The sequence below is a fragment of the Camelina sativa genome, chromosome 12 (assembly GCF_030686135.1).
Source record: "Camelina sativa cultivar CO46 ecotype springtype chromosome 12, ASM3068613v1".
Lineage (NCBI taxonomy): Eukaryota > Viridiplantae > Streptophyta > Magnoliopsida > Brassicales > Brassicaceae > Camelina > Camelina sativa.
In genome coordinates, this window is record NC_141891.1 from 18375433 (window position 1) to 18392718 (window position 17286).

Consider the following 17286-nt stretch of genomic DNA (forward strand, 5'->3'; position numbering starts at 1 on the left):
CGCGTCTATCCTCACTTGGATACGGCTCAGCTCTCCAAATTCAAACACAATCGTTTGATCATCCTGATCCACCTCCATCCCCTCCGGTTCGTCTGGAAACTCGGATGGATTTGCGTCATCCTCGTCCAAAAACCCATCTAAACTCCAATTGTCTGGGTCAATCGGCTCATGACTACTTTCCGACTCCGTCAACAAATACCCATTCTGATGCCCAAAGTCCTCATGCCTCGGCCCCTCACTCCCTGAACCGTCTCCGCAACCTGAATCACCTGAAGACATTCTAAAACCCACAAGAAACAAGGTGAGATGCTAGTCCAGTCTAAGGTTTAACTTGAAACTAGACGAGCAACCAACCGGATAAAATTTTCTGTGTTTTTGCGACACATTTACTCGATAAAACTTTGAAATGCACAAGTGCTCGCGGGTTCGAAAACACCGCTCTGATACCACCGTTGTAATGCCCCCGAACCGTCCTAGGACCACGGAGGCCATCGGACAGCCACGGGACGCCACTCGCAGAATTGCACCTGGGTGATCCGGTCGAGGGACGGAAGCTGCAGACTTCCCGACCGGTCCTCCCTGGCACAACTCCACCCGCAACAAAGGTTACTTAGGCTTTGCAACCCTCGTGGCCTGGTGCATTGTGTTAGCCCGGACAAGGCCGAGTATCATTTGCAACTTGCCATGCTTTCCTGAAAACCGAATATATTACTTTAACAAAATATTTCATCGTAAATAAATCATTAAAGCAATATATAAAGATAGTCGGAAAGATACACTGTACTCGTTTTAAGAAAATATTGGGTTTACAAGAAACACAAGTTAAACCCTATCCGGTACCCTAACGTTTGCTCCGGCTCTAAACTCACTTAGGCCTCCCTGCAAGACCAAAAATAATATCATGAGTAATCTAAGATTACTCAGTGAGCCTGGGCACCCCTTCACTTAAAGGGATTCTACTTTCCCAACCCGACTACCCTGGTAAGCAAGACAAACAAGCAAGTTATTCAAACTTAACAAGTCATCAAAGCTACGCAACAGAAACATTAGCGGAAGCATCATACAACACACATGCGAGAAACGATTAGATCACTACGACTCCACTCGAACGATCTAGACTCGCAAAGAGGACTAGACATAGACAACAAACAAGGACGTCTAGAGAATACCGCAAGGGACACTTGAAATATCCTAGACTCCTTTACCAATAATCCAAATAAAGACATCTAGAATACTACAAGGGTTACTTGGAATACCCTAGACTCTTTTCACCTATGGGCCCTCGATAATCTGTTCCATTCCATACCATCCCTCATGCCGAGACCACAAAGGTCACCAGCAATGAGCCCACAACTTAGCTACATCGTCATTTAGCGGTCACGCTAGTAGCTAGCTAGCCGTGATAGTGTCTCGCTCAAGTGGTCGCCGGGAACTCTCGCGAGACAACCGCATATGGAAACAGAAGATCGACACTCTATTCTAGCTAGGACTCAAGAAACAAATTCAAGAGACTTCGCTAAAATACCACTACACTTTCAAGCAAGAAAATCAAGCAAAATAAGCAAGAAATTCAAGCAAGAAAACATACAACAATCATTAAGCATTACGAATGGCAATTCAACTTAGATTGTTCTACATGCATGCAACCAACTGATTTACTTAAGCAAATTAATGCAATAAGTTTACTCATGCATGCAACCCCTTCTCAAGCGATTTAACTCAATTTAAACCCTTTTAGTCCGATTATGCATGCAAGCTACTCTCATCCAACTTTTATGCAACAACATTGCAAAAATAACTCCATTGAGTTTTAAATTATGCATGCAACCGATTATTAAGCAAATAAAATTTGCTAACAACTTCGCTCCATAACATGCATGCAACCAATTTTTAAGCAACTAAAATTGCTAACACTTCAACTCTTAATGCGCATGCAACACCCCTTGTCCAGATTTTAAGTAAGCCCAAATTACTTAAAGACATCCAAATTCGTCCATGATCTTGCATGGTGATTCCTAGCTCAAATTCGATGTCATTTCGGCATGAATCTAGCATGAATCCTACCAAAATTATGCATGCAACCACGATCTTGCATGGTGATTCCTAGCTCAAATTCAATGTCATTTCGACATGAACCTAGCATGAATCCTACCAAAATTATGCATGCAACCACGATCTTGCACGGTGATTCCTAGTTCAAATTCAATGTCATTTCGACATGAACCTAGCATGAATCCTACCAAAATTATGCATGCAACCCTTTTGACTGATTCTACCGTGAATCTAGTCTACATGCAACACATAATTACCGCAGAACTCACCTTGACGCGATCGGTGATGATTGGACTTCACGGCACCGCGGATCAGACACTTCTCAGCTTCTCGACCAAGTCTATCGCAAATCCTCGTCTTCTCCTCTCGATGCAGGCAGCACTTCGCCTCGATCACCCTCTAGACGATCTCTCTCGAGAATCTCTCTCTTTCTCTCGAGAATCTCTCTCTCTCTCGACACTCTCTCTCTAGAATTAGAGAGAGAAGCAAGCTTTAGGGTGTTTAACTTTGAGGAAATGAGAGAAATGAGAAGATGAAGTCCCCAAGCCCCTATTTATAGGCTCGACCCCCTTCTCTCTCTGCCTTGGTGCGCTTTGCCAAGTGGATTTCCTCGACGAATTTTCTCGACACTCTCGACAGATTTCCTTGACGAATTTCCTCGACACTCCCGACGAATTTCCTCGACCACTTCTCTCGACTATCTCGATAGATTGTCTCGACCAGTTTTCTCAACTATCTCGACAGATTATCTCGACCAGTCCTTGGACGTCTCGGTACTTTTCCCGGTATTTACCCGACTTTTCGTGGATGCTACCTTCCGCATAAACTGATGGTTTTCGATCGGCCGTAAGGTCTCGATCGCACTTCCGGTCACTTCAGTCTTGGGTCGGCCATTTCTCGACTCGTGAATTTTTTCCTCGGACGTACTTCGGTAGGTCCTTTTTATTTTTCTTCCTCTTTCTTCTTAAGCCTTTTCCGGGCCATTTCTTCGAACTTTTATTTTGGGATTTATGCCCTTAGTGAGGGTCACTACAATGAGACTACAATACACAAATAATGTCATACACAAAGTTATTGCAAACTATGAGAAAACAGTACACAAAAAATAATTACAATGCATAAAAAAACGTAAACCATATAAAATAATTATCATGTCATGAACTATATTATAATCTTGGAGGTAATAAAATGCTTATTATGAAAAGGATCAAAGGAGAAGAGATCTACAGAGATGAGTATATGAACTTTTTATAGATGGAGGATACAAAGACAAGGATAGAGAGGTTGGTGACAAGTGGTGTACAAGTGAACAAGTGTTACATACATTGCATGAAGGGAGACACTTGTTGTTAGGTTTGCATGAAGAGTGACACTTGTGCAGGTGATGTATACTCACACTAATTCTATAACACTCCCCCTTGAGTATCCATCACCAGCGATGAGTTACACACTGCCTCATTAAAAACCTCATCATGGAAAAACCCAGTGGGATAAAAACCATGACAAGGGAAAAAGAGTACAATAGTGTAAACTCCCCCTCGAAAAAAACTTCACAGATCTCGTAGATGCCGCATTCCAATACTCTGAATATGCTTTCGAAATGTTAAAGTATGAAGTGCTTTTGTGAATATGCTTTGTTGGTTTCAACGAATAGTGATGCAATCTCCCCCTTCATCATTGACATTCTCCATCTTTCATACGAGTTTAATATAAACTTGAATACCTCTTTATTGGCCAAATATATATATATATATATATATATATATATATCTCTATACGCTCACAGAGCGGAGATTTATGATCCTTATTAATCACATTGTGCTATATAATAATTTTATTGTCGACATTATCTCTTTGGTTCCATATTTCCCGTAATGACATGGTTAATCGAGATCTCTTAAATCATTATATAAATGATTTTATACAGGTACCTGATTTCGTTATTAACCATATCAATCGGTTTCTCTACTCCTCTTGAGAAGTATCTTGCTCCTTTTCTTAGGAGTGTATGTGCTCCTCTCAGGGAGTCTATTAGCTCTTCTTTAAGAGTCTATCTACTCCTCTTTAGGAGTTCATTTGCTCCTCTTTTGAGAGTATAAACGTCTTTTTAATTTGCTCCTTTTTCTTTTCGAGGATTTTATTTATCTTAGAAACCAAAGTAGTCTATCACGTTTCTTATGTGTCATAGACTTAGTCTGTTATCCGTCAGAGACATATTTTATTGGAGCATTTTTAGCTGGGATGTGAGATTTCTCAGAACTACAAGTTCATATTCATTTATGTGAGGATCAATAATATGAAATCTCATCCATCAGCTTACTGCATTTGATTTGCAATAAATGTTTTGAATAGTGATCTGTTGAACTTTTGAACTTTCATGTTCATTTTCATTAGATTCATTTGTTCAAAGATCCAAAACTATTCGATGATTCTCCCATAATGATGGGGAACTTTATCATCTAATATGTTGATATACAAATCTTGCAGTAGGCATCTCTCATAAGATGGCTTAGAGCAGAGACTCATCTCCTTCATCTATATATTTCATCCTCTGTAGATGATATTTTATGTAGTGTGGATGCGCATTTTAATATGTATCACACACCCATAAGATTTGAAAGAAGAAATATTTGATCTCCAATCATGAATATATAACATGAGAGAAATAAATCTTTCAAACTGTTGGCCTCATATATAATATTTAGTACATGCAAAGCTGCATGTTTCATGTAAAAACATGGAGACTAGATCACCATGAATCGTTTTGCAATCTCTTGGGGTTGCACTATGAACGATTCATTATAGCTCATTTAAAGAGTGAACATCATGGATGCTCCACTTTATCACATGCGACATATATATGTGATAAACTAAAGGATATGACTTCACCAAAGTTGTATCGCTGTGGGGTGTCAAATTCACCAAAGTTTATCGACTTATTGTCGATGTGGGATTCCTTGAATTCTCCCCCTCGAGATGATAACTCTTGGAGTTCATTTATCTCGTACTGAATCCCACTTTAGGATCAACAACATACCGATTTCGGTTATGTCTATTTTGTTAGATCCTTATAAGATGTGAGATTAGTATTATCCCCTCTCAAGATGATGACTTTTATGTACATTCACCTTTGATCAAATCTTATTTTTAGATCGGTTATATTTGAAGTTTGATTTGAGGGTTTATCAAAGAAATCAAACCATCATATCATATATATATACAATGACCTTGTTAATCCAAAAGGATGGTGATTGAGCCAACATTATATGATTCTGGAGGCATAGCCTACCACAGAATTAACGAGGAGGTATACAACCATCGACTCCATAAATATAAACAGAAATATAAGTAAATTTAAATAAACAAATAGAAATTTAACATAAATTAGATGTTACCTGAAATATGTTTGAAGTCGTGTGCTTACAACTTCATGGGGGCATCCAATACGTTTAAAACAACTTTTCGTTCTCTAAACAAAATCTTCAATGATTTTTAATATCACTGATTGACCGGGATGGCTTGACCGGTAACACTATGCTTGAAGCATTAGAGAATTTCATATTTATTATCATTTTGCCATCTTTGTTTTTGCATGATATAATCATATATATATATGCGTGTCTCCAATATGGTCGAACATGCGATACCATATTTATTTATAGTCTCAATATAATAATTTTATGCAGACAAAATGTCTTTGAAACTCCATGAGTTTATTTGAGACTTTGGAGAACACTAGACATCGATAATTATGAATCTGATGCCTTTGAAAGTGGAGAGACTGACTCATCTAGGCTTTCCAATTATTTTTGCACTGTCTAAAATATATTGACATGTGCTTAATATATTCTCATAAGAAAAATATATTTTTTTATTTTAAAGACATTTCATTGTCTTTAAATCTCATATAAGATATATTTATCATTTAGCAAATAAAATAAACAGATGGAAAATTTAAAAATAAAAATAAAATAGAAATCATAGCTTCCCATGTAAGAATTCAGGAGGCCTCATTTTCATTTTAATGAGGCCAAGACAAAGCCTTTTATTTGATCATAAATTAGGCAGAGCCTATATATGCATAATGATCAATTCGGAACTTATATAGCTTTATATTTGATCGTATATGAGGCAGAGTTTGTCATATAAAATAAATTTTCCGCAGAAGACATAGCTTTTTATTAATCGTGAAGGAGGCAGAGCCTACCATATATAACGATCAATCCGGAAAAGACAAGCTTTTATTTGATCATGAAAAGGCAGAGCCACCATATATCTGACGATCGGTCCAAATATGATTTAGCTATATATTTGATCATAAAGAAGGCAACGTGATAACACTCTAATTTACATATTTTTAGCATCCTTTTTTGTCCATATATTGCATTGCTCATACCTCTAGCTTAGCATTTTTAGATCATTTACTGCAAGAATCAACTTTTAGAGCATTTAGGGTGTTGCATTTTTGCATTTTCATATTTTAGATGAAAACAGGTACTTTAGAGCCTAAAAAGAGTAAAAAGAAGAGTTAACAAGTTGCACCTTTCACAAGGAAGGAACTGGTTATATTTATAGGGTTTACACAGAAGCATCAAGAAGGAAAAAGGAGGCACCCGACCATACCACCCGATAATTGCCACATAGCACCTGGTCGAGTTCATGACGAGACCTTCAAATATCGACTCGAATGAAGATTTTACGGTGGGATTCAGCTTCTGAGTTCTTCATCAAAGTTATAGGATATCGAGTTCTCTTTCCAACGGTGGTGATTTGAAGCCAATCGGAAGTTCAGTTCAAAAGTTATTCCTGTTTTAGTAAGAGTATATACATCCAGATCGAAGAATGGAACCACCCGATCACCTATCCGATCATACACCCGAAAGGGAGCTCGAGTTCCACCTCGTGTAGCATGGTCGGATATCTGCTGACGTGGCCGCTGTCGTGGCTAGGTCAACCTGTTTCCTTATAAATACCCCCTCTTAACCCTATTTTTGCAAGCAAGAGGCGAGAGCCACTTCCACTCTTTTCTTAGCATTTCTTTTCATGTTTTTCTTCTTCTTTCAACTTGAATTCTGTTTACATTTTGCTATTGCTTCTTTTTAATAAAACGTTTATCTCTTTCTCATCTTTATGATTATGCAATTTTTATTTATTTCTGGGTTTATGTTCTTTGCCATGAGATCTGAGTAGTGAATCAAAGTTTCTAGGGATGGGATAGACAATTTTGTGTTCTTGATCGGTTAGGATGCTTTAGTTGATTGTGATGATTGATAGATTTCCTTCTAGGTTGGTGTTCTTAATCCTGTCAACAGACCGAAAGGTTGAGATTAGATCTAGGGCGTTTACAATGCTACAGGCCGAAAGGAGTAGATAAAATGCTTGATTTAGCCAATGCTAGAGGTTTACTTAGCTCTGAGTGACAAAATCAGATGAGTTTAAGTCTACTGACAATAATGAATCGTTCTTAATGCCTGTTTGTTCATATTGTTAGTGCGACAGTCTGGTAGTATGTTCAAGGTTGATTGTTGCTAGTGCGAAAGTGTGGTGACAAGGTTTTAGAGGTTCATTGTCTAGGAAAAATTTTCTTGAGGCATGTAGGACATCCATACTGGTTAGGAACACTTAGGAGTCGATTACCCCATCCTTAGGAGCTTTCGTATCTTGATTGTTTACTGTTTTTATATCAACCCGACCACCTACCAGATCAGGTACTCGATCACCTGCATCGTGTGGTACTTCGAGTTGTTCTTAGGTTGTTAGACAAAACCCCCTATTATTGTTTGGCTTGACTTGCATTGTTCTGATCATATCTTATCTGCTAGCATAACAACCATTTAGATTGATAACCCTTTGTACTACAACTGCATAGGGAATTGATATCCTGGGTGAAAACCTGTCTATCAATTTGGCGCCGTTGCCATTTGGTTGTTTCTTGTAAAATTTAGGATTTCAGAACTTGCTAGCTCAAGTTCTTTTTATTATTTTCTCGGTACTGACTGTTTGCTTGTCTATTTTGGATCACAGGTGAACCTACGCGAACCCCTACCCGATCCACCACCCGAACCCTTACCCGATCCCCCACCCGAATCCCTACCCGAACCTGTCTACCCGAGCACCTGCTCGAGTGACCTTTCGGATTCTTGATCGGGTACTTGTATACACCAACCGTTTGCCAGGAGAACCAAGACATCAAAGGACGGTATCAGAGTAGAACAGGAAGAAGTGGGAATGGAAAACCCACAGGATCAAACTGAACTTCTAAGGAGAAGGAAGATTGGTGATAGTGATGCTCTCACTACTTATACTCAGAGGTATGGGATAGTGCCTCCTGCTGTCCACAACACAACTTCACAATCAAGAGTAGTCTGATCGCAATGGTTCACAGCAACAAATTTCATGGACTGTCTACTGAAGACCCACTTGCACATCTTGATGAGTTTGATAGGCTCTATAGTCTCACCAATATAAATGAAGTTAGTGAGGATGCCTTGAAGCTGAGATTGTTTCCATTTTCTCTAGAAAATAAAGCCCATTGGTGGGAGAAGACTTTACCTTCTGGAAAAATCACCTCTTGGATTGATTGTAAGAAGGTCTTCCTTGCAAAGTTCTTCTGTAGTTCAAGGACTGCAAGTTTGAGGAACGAAATTTCTGGATTTCTCCAACAAAATGGCGAGTCTTTCAGTGAAGCATGGGAGCGCTTCAAAGGCTACCAGAGACAATGCCCACACCATGGATTCAACGATGCATCTTTGTTGAGTACTTTGTATCGAGGTGTTATTCCCAGTATCCGAATACTTCTAGACACAGCCTCCAATGGAAGTTTCATGAATAGAGATGTAGCTGAAGGTTGGGAATTAGTGGAGAATCTTGCTCAATGTGATGCAAATTATAGTGAGGAATATGATTTCAGCTTAAAGGGAGGTGTTGATTATGAGGAAGGGCATAGGAAGGAACTAAATGCCTTAAATGAGAAGCTTGAGAAGCTAGATAAACTCCGTCTAACCCAACAGGAGCAAGTACATGTTATCTGTGAAGATGAGCAGTTTATGGTCCCAATCTATCCTCCACAACATCCCACGCAGGCCCCTGCTCAAGATCAAGAACTGACGAATATGCTTCGGCAAGTTCTACAAGGTCAAGCTAATGAAGCTATGGAAACAGCTAGGCTGTTTACAGAGATGAACAACAAACTGGACTACATCAATAATGCCCATAATCTCAATATTGAAGATTTGACATCCAGAATTCATCACCTTGAAAGCTTGGCTGCTTCTCTTTGTTCAGGACAACTCCCAGGGACATCAATACTCCATCAAAGGGAGTTGGCTACTATCCATGCTATCACCTTAAGCGAGTTACCTGCCTATAAAGAAAACATTACAATCATTTCGGACAATGCAGTTCAAGATGGGGAAGATTTATGTCAAAATCATTATATAGTCTTTGAAGGTGTAAATGGGCCAAAAGCAGAGATTTTCGCAGCATACGAGGAAGCTCCAACGGGAGCACGACCCCATAACACGACCCCATGTTCGGGTTCATGTTCGGGTCCATGGTCGGGTCACACTCCAGCTCTCCCAGAATGCTCAGATTCAATCTGCAAGCTTCCCCAACAGCTAGAGTCACGAAATCCCGTATCCGATGGGTTGTCAGCACTTCAAACTACTAACATTCTCAAGGATTCTGTGAGGGAGTTAACAACTACAGTGAAGAAGATCAGTGGGAAAATCAAGAAACTTCAAGGGAAAGTCAGTGGTTCTTCCTCAAAGAAAGGAAAGCAAGGGCTGCATATAACGATCAGGAATAAAAATTTTAGCATTGATCCTGGAAAAAGAAGAAAAATGAAATCTCAGGGAATAGAGAGGACTTCATCTCCTCTCTATAAATCTTCCAAAGCATGAGAAGGATGAAAGTTCAAGCTTAGTGACTTTAAACAAGCTCACTTGGGAGGAAGTCCCAAAGGTATCCTTCTAAATATGGCTTAAGTTTTTTGTTGTTTTGATTTCTTTTCTTTAGTGTCTTTGAATTCTAGGAATATATAAAAAAATAAGTGTTAAGGGGATATTTGAATGAGCTAGAGCCTATCCGATGCCAAACCCCATGCCCTACCCGATGCATGACTCGGATGCTGGTCCGAGCAACAGGTCCGCACACATCAACGAGCTCACTGATGAGCCAAATCCAGCAACCACTAGAGCTGAGAACAAGCCTGAATGTACATTGGGAAGCTTGGAAGCTGTTGTGACGTCCTTCTTCTCCAACCCATGAGGTACCAACTTCATCCAACACTTGTATATACAATTGCATTTAGTTTAATTCATTTTGTGTGATTCTTGGATTCTTTTCCAACTTTTATTTACACAGGGACTGTGTAATTTAAGTTTGGGGGAGGGTCCTAGAATGTATTTAACATTGTGTTTTATTTTCTTATTTTTATTATTTCAAATTTTTGCATGCTAGTTTTATTCATTTGAGTCTGCATTTATGTGCATTAAAAAATCCAAAAAATTTGAAAAATTTTGAAAAAAAAAAAAAAAAAAAAAAAAAGAGTGTTCATGTAGTTGCATTTACATATTAGGATTGAGTCTAGTTTGTTTCATATAGGATTGTTGCATATGCATCTTAGGGGACAATGATTAAAACCACCTTGTTTAAAATCAAACCTTAGGATTGAAGCTATAGCCCTTAGTCACAGTTCATTGTTGCTAGATCAATCTTTGGAAAAAAATGAAAAATCTTTGCTTAGACCCTTTGTGTCGATTGAATGCTTCCTCCACTTGCTTGAACATTAGAACATCTCTATTTATTGGATTTAATTTGAACTTTAATTTTCTTGCTTATGGAACTTCAATATTTGCTCATGGTAACTCTAAAACTCGGGTTAGCACTCCACATTTTTACCAATCTTTTCGTTTAACCCGATTCATTTGTCCTACCCTTGAACCCAAACCTTTTCTTTCAAACCTTGTTGTGAATTGTTGAGTGAGGCCTTTTTCATTGTGCTATAGGTTGTGAAACCTTGAGAGTATTGAGAACGACAAAGAACTGCCTCTTGATTTAGCTAAGTTAGATTTGAACTAGCTAATAGATTCGGTTTTGAAAGATAGGTGGTTAGAATGTTTATTTGGGGTTGGGTTGTGGAATAAAAAAGGAAAAGAGAAGAAAGTCCTTAAGGTTAGAATTAATTAGCTCTAAGTCTCTAAGTAAAAAAAAAAGTTTTTGTTATAGTCTCCTAGAAAGAAAGAAAAGAATATATGTATATTAGGAGTTTAGCAAAGAAAGAAAAAAAAAAGAGAGAGAGTAAGAGCTAGAAGTTTAAAGTGTAAAAGTCTAAAACTTAGGGAGTAAAAAAAAAAAAAGTTAAAATCAAGGATGTGGGTAGTTTAATTCTAGGGGTTTAAATAAAAAAAAATGATGAATGTATGAGAAAAGGGTAGATCATCAAGAGTTAAGCTTTGTATGCCCAAATTGTTCTCAGTCTTAGATAGTTTTCACAACTGTCTAGCATTCCACTTTTTGAGAGAAAACCACCTAAAGAATTTGTTTGAAACCACCTTACCAAAAAGACTTACCCTTGAAACTGATTGAGCTTGATTCACCTTCCATTTGCAAGAATTCGCCAAACACTTAATTGAATGTGAAAGAGATGTTCCTTATCTTTAGTTGGAGGTTGAGCTAGATCGATGCATGGTAATAGGCATAGAAAAATATTTATAAGTATGTTGATTGATCTTAGCACCATTAAACTATCTTTAAGGACTATAGCTTGAATCCTTCGGTTAGCATCTTAAAGGTTATGAGTCCCCACTTTCAAAACGTACCCACTTACTTCCTTGCTAGAGGACTAGCAAGATTTAAGTTTGGGGGTCTGATAACACTCTAATTTACATATTTTTAGCATCCTATTTTGTCTATATTTTGCATTGTTCATACCTCTAACTTAGCATTTTAGATCATTTACTGCAAGAATCAACTTTTAGAGCATTTAGGGTGTTGCATTTTTGCATTTGCATATTTTGGATGAAAACATGTACTTTAGAGCCTAAAAAGAGCAAAAAGAAGGGTTAACAAGTTGCAGCTTTCACAAGGAAGGAACTGGTTACATTTATAGGGTTTACACAGAAGCATCAAGAAGGAAAAAGGAGGCACCCGACCATACCACCCGATAATTGCCACATAGCACTTGGTCGAGTTCATGACGAGACCTTCAAATATCGACTCGAATGAAGATTTTACGGTGAGATTCAGCTTCTGAGTTCTTCATCAAAGTTATAGGATATCGAGTTCTCTTTCCAAAGGTGGTGATTTGAAGCCAATCGGATGTGCGTTTGAAGAGTTATTCCTGTTTTAGTAAGAGTATATACATCCAGATCGAAGAATGGAACCACCCGATCACCTATCCGATCATGCACCCGAAAGGGAGCTCGAGTTCCACCTCGTGTAGCATGGTCAGATACCTGCTGACGTGGCCGCTGTCGTGGCTAGGTCAACCTGTTTCCTTATAAATACCCCCTCTTAACCCTATTTTTGCGAGCAAGAGGCGAGAGCCGCTTCCACTCTTTTCTTAGCATTTCTTTTCATGTTTTTCTTCTTCTTTCAACTTGAATTCTGTTTACATTTTGCTATTGCTTCTTTTTAATAAAACGTTTATCTCTTTCTCATCTTTATGATTATGCAATTTTTATTTATTTCTGGGTTTATGTTCTTTGCCATGAGATCTGAGTAGTGAATCAAAGTTTCTAGGGATGGGATAGACAATTTTGTGTTCTTGATCGGTTAGGATGCTTTAGTTGATTGTGATGATTGATAGATTTCCTTCTAGGTTGGTGTTCTTAATGCTGTCAACAGACCGAAAGGTTGAGATTAGATCTAGGGCGTTTACAATGCTACAGGCCGAAAGGAGTAGATAAAATGCTTGATTTAGCCAATGCTAGAGGTTTACTTAGCTCTGAGTGACAAAATCAGATGAGTTTAAGTCTACTGACAATAATGAATCGTTCTTAATGCCTGCTTGTTCATATTGCTAGTGCGACAGTGTGGTAGTGTGTTCAAGGTTGATTGTTGCTAGTGCGAAAGTGTGGTGACAAGGTTTTAGAGGTTTATTGTCTAGGAAATATTTTCTTGAGGCATGTAGGACATCCATACTGGTCAGGAATACTTAGGAGTCGATTACCCCATCCTTATGAGCTTTTGTATCTTGATTGTTTACTGTTTTTATATCAACCCGACCACCTACCCGATCAGGTACTCGAGTGGTACTTCGAGTTGTTCTTGATTTTTGTTCTTTTTTGTTTTCTTATTTTTGTTCACCTTAGGTTGTTAGACAAAACCCCCTATTATTGCTTGGCTTGACTTGCATTGTTCTGATCATATCTTATCTGCTAGCATAACAACCATTTGGATTGATAACCCTTTGTACTACAACTACATAGGGAATTGATACCCTGGGTGAAAATCTGTCTATCACAACGCCTACAACTTATGACGATCAATCCGGAAAAAGGCATAATTTTACGATGTCTATACTATTTATGTTCTATAAACATAAATTGAAACTATATAAATTTACTTACCTCGTAAAAACTCCAGCGGTAAAGACATCGTGCTGATAACGTGTTATGAACTATATTATAAGCTTGGAGGTAATAAGATGTTTATTATGAAAAGGATCAAAGGAGAAGAGATCTAGAGAGATGAGTATATGAACTTTAGAGAGAAACTATAGAAAAAACTAGAGAGATAGAAAGATTTCTCTCTACTACATTGTTTTCTCCTACATGACTCCTATTTATAGATGGAGGATATAAAGACAAAGATAGAGGGTTGATGACAAGTGGTGTACTAGTGAACAAGTGTTACATACATTGCATGAAGGGAGACACTTGTTATAAAGTTTGCATGAAGAGTGACACTTGTGCAGGTGATGTATACTCACACTAACTCTATAACATATCATACATTATTATTCTAATGTATGTGATAGTACATATAAAAGTATCAATCAAAAATAAAAAAAGGGGATTCCGATAAGCAAATCAAAACTCTACTATGAAATCCTAGCTCTTGTAGCTCGAGTGGTCAGCGAGGGTACTAACAGTGCAACGCATGACAATTATTGACAAGTTCGATGCTCGGGCAAGGCACAGAGAAAGAGACCAAACACACAAAGAATCTCAAATCAAAAAAAAAAAACAAAAAAAAAAAAGAAATCAACTGATATAGGAGGTAGATGATATCCCCTTATATATACATTGATAATTTTGTAGGTAACAGAATTTATAAAACAACTAATATAATAACACAAAATATTTTCTTAGACATCCACGTAGCAAAGCGGAGGAATAATCGGTTAAACTGACATAAAGAAACAATTTTGTTCCGATTGTCACCTCTCTTTTTTTTTACACCAGAATAAGTGATGTCTAACTACAGAAAAACAATTATATAATTAACTAATAATTAACAAGTTAAAATATATTATTGGGTCTTCTGTAGAAAAATTATCAAAGTGTTCATTATGGCAATTTTACCTTCCATCTACTAAAATTATAAATTAACCATACAAAGTAAAAAATAATGTTCTATATAACCATCATACATATTTTCAAAAATGTCTTACATCATATATATTATATTTATAAAATTTAAAATATAGATTGAACTCTTTGTTACGAGGGTTTCAATTCAATATCTTACTTATAAGAGTTTTATGTTTAAGTTTAAAAAGTTATATCACATATTATTTTTTGTTTTGCGGAATTGATTTTTAATTTTTAGAAATGAAAAAGTTATTTACTTATTATTATTAATTTTCAGAATTGATTTATATTTTTCGAGATGAGAGATAAAACTAGAAAGAAATAGTGAGTTGGACTTTCTTTATAGGAGTATTACTTAGTGTATATCTATATATATTTTTTCGTCCTTTCGAGGACATCCGATAAAAGAAAAAAGAAAAGAACAAAAAAAGAATCTATTTCTTTTTTTGAACTCGTGAGCGCATCTATATTTATTGTTGTTGAAACTTTTGTTGAAAGCTACATGTTTAGCATGAAAATGCTCTAACCTTTTGATTGGCTGTCAAATTTTGTAGTCTTTTAGATAGTTTCTGATTAAATCACGTGTTTGACTAAATCATCTCCATAACCAGGAAAAATACTTCTGTTGTTGTATATCAATACCGTTTTCCTCAAAATTGTGAACCCATATATATAACTTTTAGATTTTTTTTTCTTTTGTTAAAGACATTCTTTTAGATTACATGGCAAAACGTAACTAAAGCCTATTGATTTGGCTGAAAACAGTTATAAACCAAGACTCGTAAGTCGTAAATATATCTTTATGCTGCTACTTGAACTCGCTAGTCGCTAGAGAGATCAAAATAGACAAGATTAGATTACGAACCTGAGTGTACAATTATATCTAGCCAAAAAATGAGATTTGACAAGATTTTGCATATATAGATATTTCTATTATCTTACAACAACAACAAAACAAAAAAAAAGATTATTTTTACCCATGTTTGTTGATAAATTTTATGTGAGCATGGTACATGTAGAACTGTTTGTTATGGATATTTATAGTGCGGAGAATCTTTTCTTGCTGCAGTGTTTATACTAAACGTACGATAAAAAAAATATATGCAATTTTGACGAAAGTAAAAGAAAGGAAAGTACGGAATAATCTTATATAAGTTTGATTTAAGAAAAAAAAAAGTAAAAAAAGTTTAATTTCAAAATTAGTAACTCATGTGATCACGACACATGTTAATTTAATTGATTGGAAATTTTTTCTTGTGTAATATTAAAATTTTGCTTTAATAAATTTAAAAATTAAAAAAACTAAACATAAGAACATTAAAATTCATACAATTCTAAACATTTAAAACATAATTTAGTATTTTTTTTATAGAGAATATTATTAATACTACCATGTACATTACCAAACATTCTGGTCAATACCATTTTCTCTAATTCATTTTCCTGTTTGCCACAACTATATAGTTAGAAGACCAATATACTTTTCTTTTTTAAAAAACACAAAAACTAATTTTTTTTTTTTGTGTGTTTCTGAGAATCGACATAAATGACGAAAGCAATTAATCGTCCATCAATTTTTTTCCTAAACACACAAATATCTCTCTCTTCATTCTAACCTTCAATTTTTTCCGTTTCTTTCATCTTCAGTCTCTCTCAACTTTTCATTTTCTTCCATCTCAGTCTCTCTTAGTTCGTCGTCAGTGCTGCGGCATAAACTGAATCTCTTTCTGCAAAACTCCATCTTTTTCAGTCCGTCGGTTGCATATAATGGAGAAATTCTTCGTTCAGACGGAATTCTTCAATTGAGACCTCCATCTGATCCGCATGCCTCCTCCGTTACAGGCAAAACCGCTATGTCTAGTTCCAGAGTTCTTATACCTGACAGCAGGTAAGCAAAACCGTAGGTCTGCAGATCCAGTGGATCAGATCCAGCTGGTCAGGTTTTTGTCCATTCCTATTATGTCCTTCGTTCTTTTAAGTGGAATATATCTGTTTTGGTCATGCGTTTTGTGTCGATTGCTAACAATAAAACTTGTCCATGCTGCAGGTTTGCAGATCGCGGTGGACCAGATCCAATCGACTAGGTTTTTGTCCACCACCATCAAACTTGTCTATACTGCAAGATTCGGTTTCCGGTAGACCGGATCCAGCCGACCAGGTTTATGTCTGCTACTATCATGTCATTCTTTCTCTTGAGTGGACCATATCCATTTAGTCATGCTTTTTGTGTCTATTGCTAACAAAAAATTTGTCCACACTGTAGGTCTGCAGATCCAATGAACCATATCCAGCAGCCAAAGTTTTTGTCCACCACTATTATGTCATTCTTCTTTTGAGTAGACTATAGTCAAGCTTTGGTCTGATGATTCATGTCCACTGCTAACAAAAAATTGTCCACACTGCTACAATTTGAGAAAGGACAACACCAAAGATCCAACTAAGTATTAATTTATGATCCATAAATACATGACATCAAATCATGGACAAAAAAATTATATGAAAAAAGAATTATATCTATAATTAATGTTGTCGACGGCAGAAACTGTCACATCTCATACCAAATAATTAATCACTAACTTCTTTCTCCTTCTTTTTTTAGGAGAAAAATTGTCTTTTTATCTATGTCATAAAGATGGAAAGTGACAATTCTCACAAAGAAAGTTTGAAACTGGCATTTTTAACAAGTTTTGTTTTA

At 36.7% G+C, this 17286-nt stretch overlaps 1 non-coding gene across 1 annotated transcript; it reads right to left on the reverse strand.

Moving 5' to 3' along the window:
- Positions 1-8681: 8681 nt before the first annotated feature.
- LOC147930697 (small nucleolar RNA R71) lies at positions 8682-8788 on the reverse strand. The gene has a single exon (XR_015576785.1). It is a non-coding gene; the product is annotated as a small nucleolar RNA R71 (small nucleolar RNA).
- Between the last annotated feature and the right edge of the window lie 8498 nt (positions 8789-17286).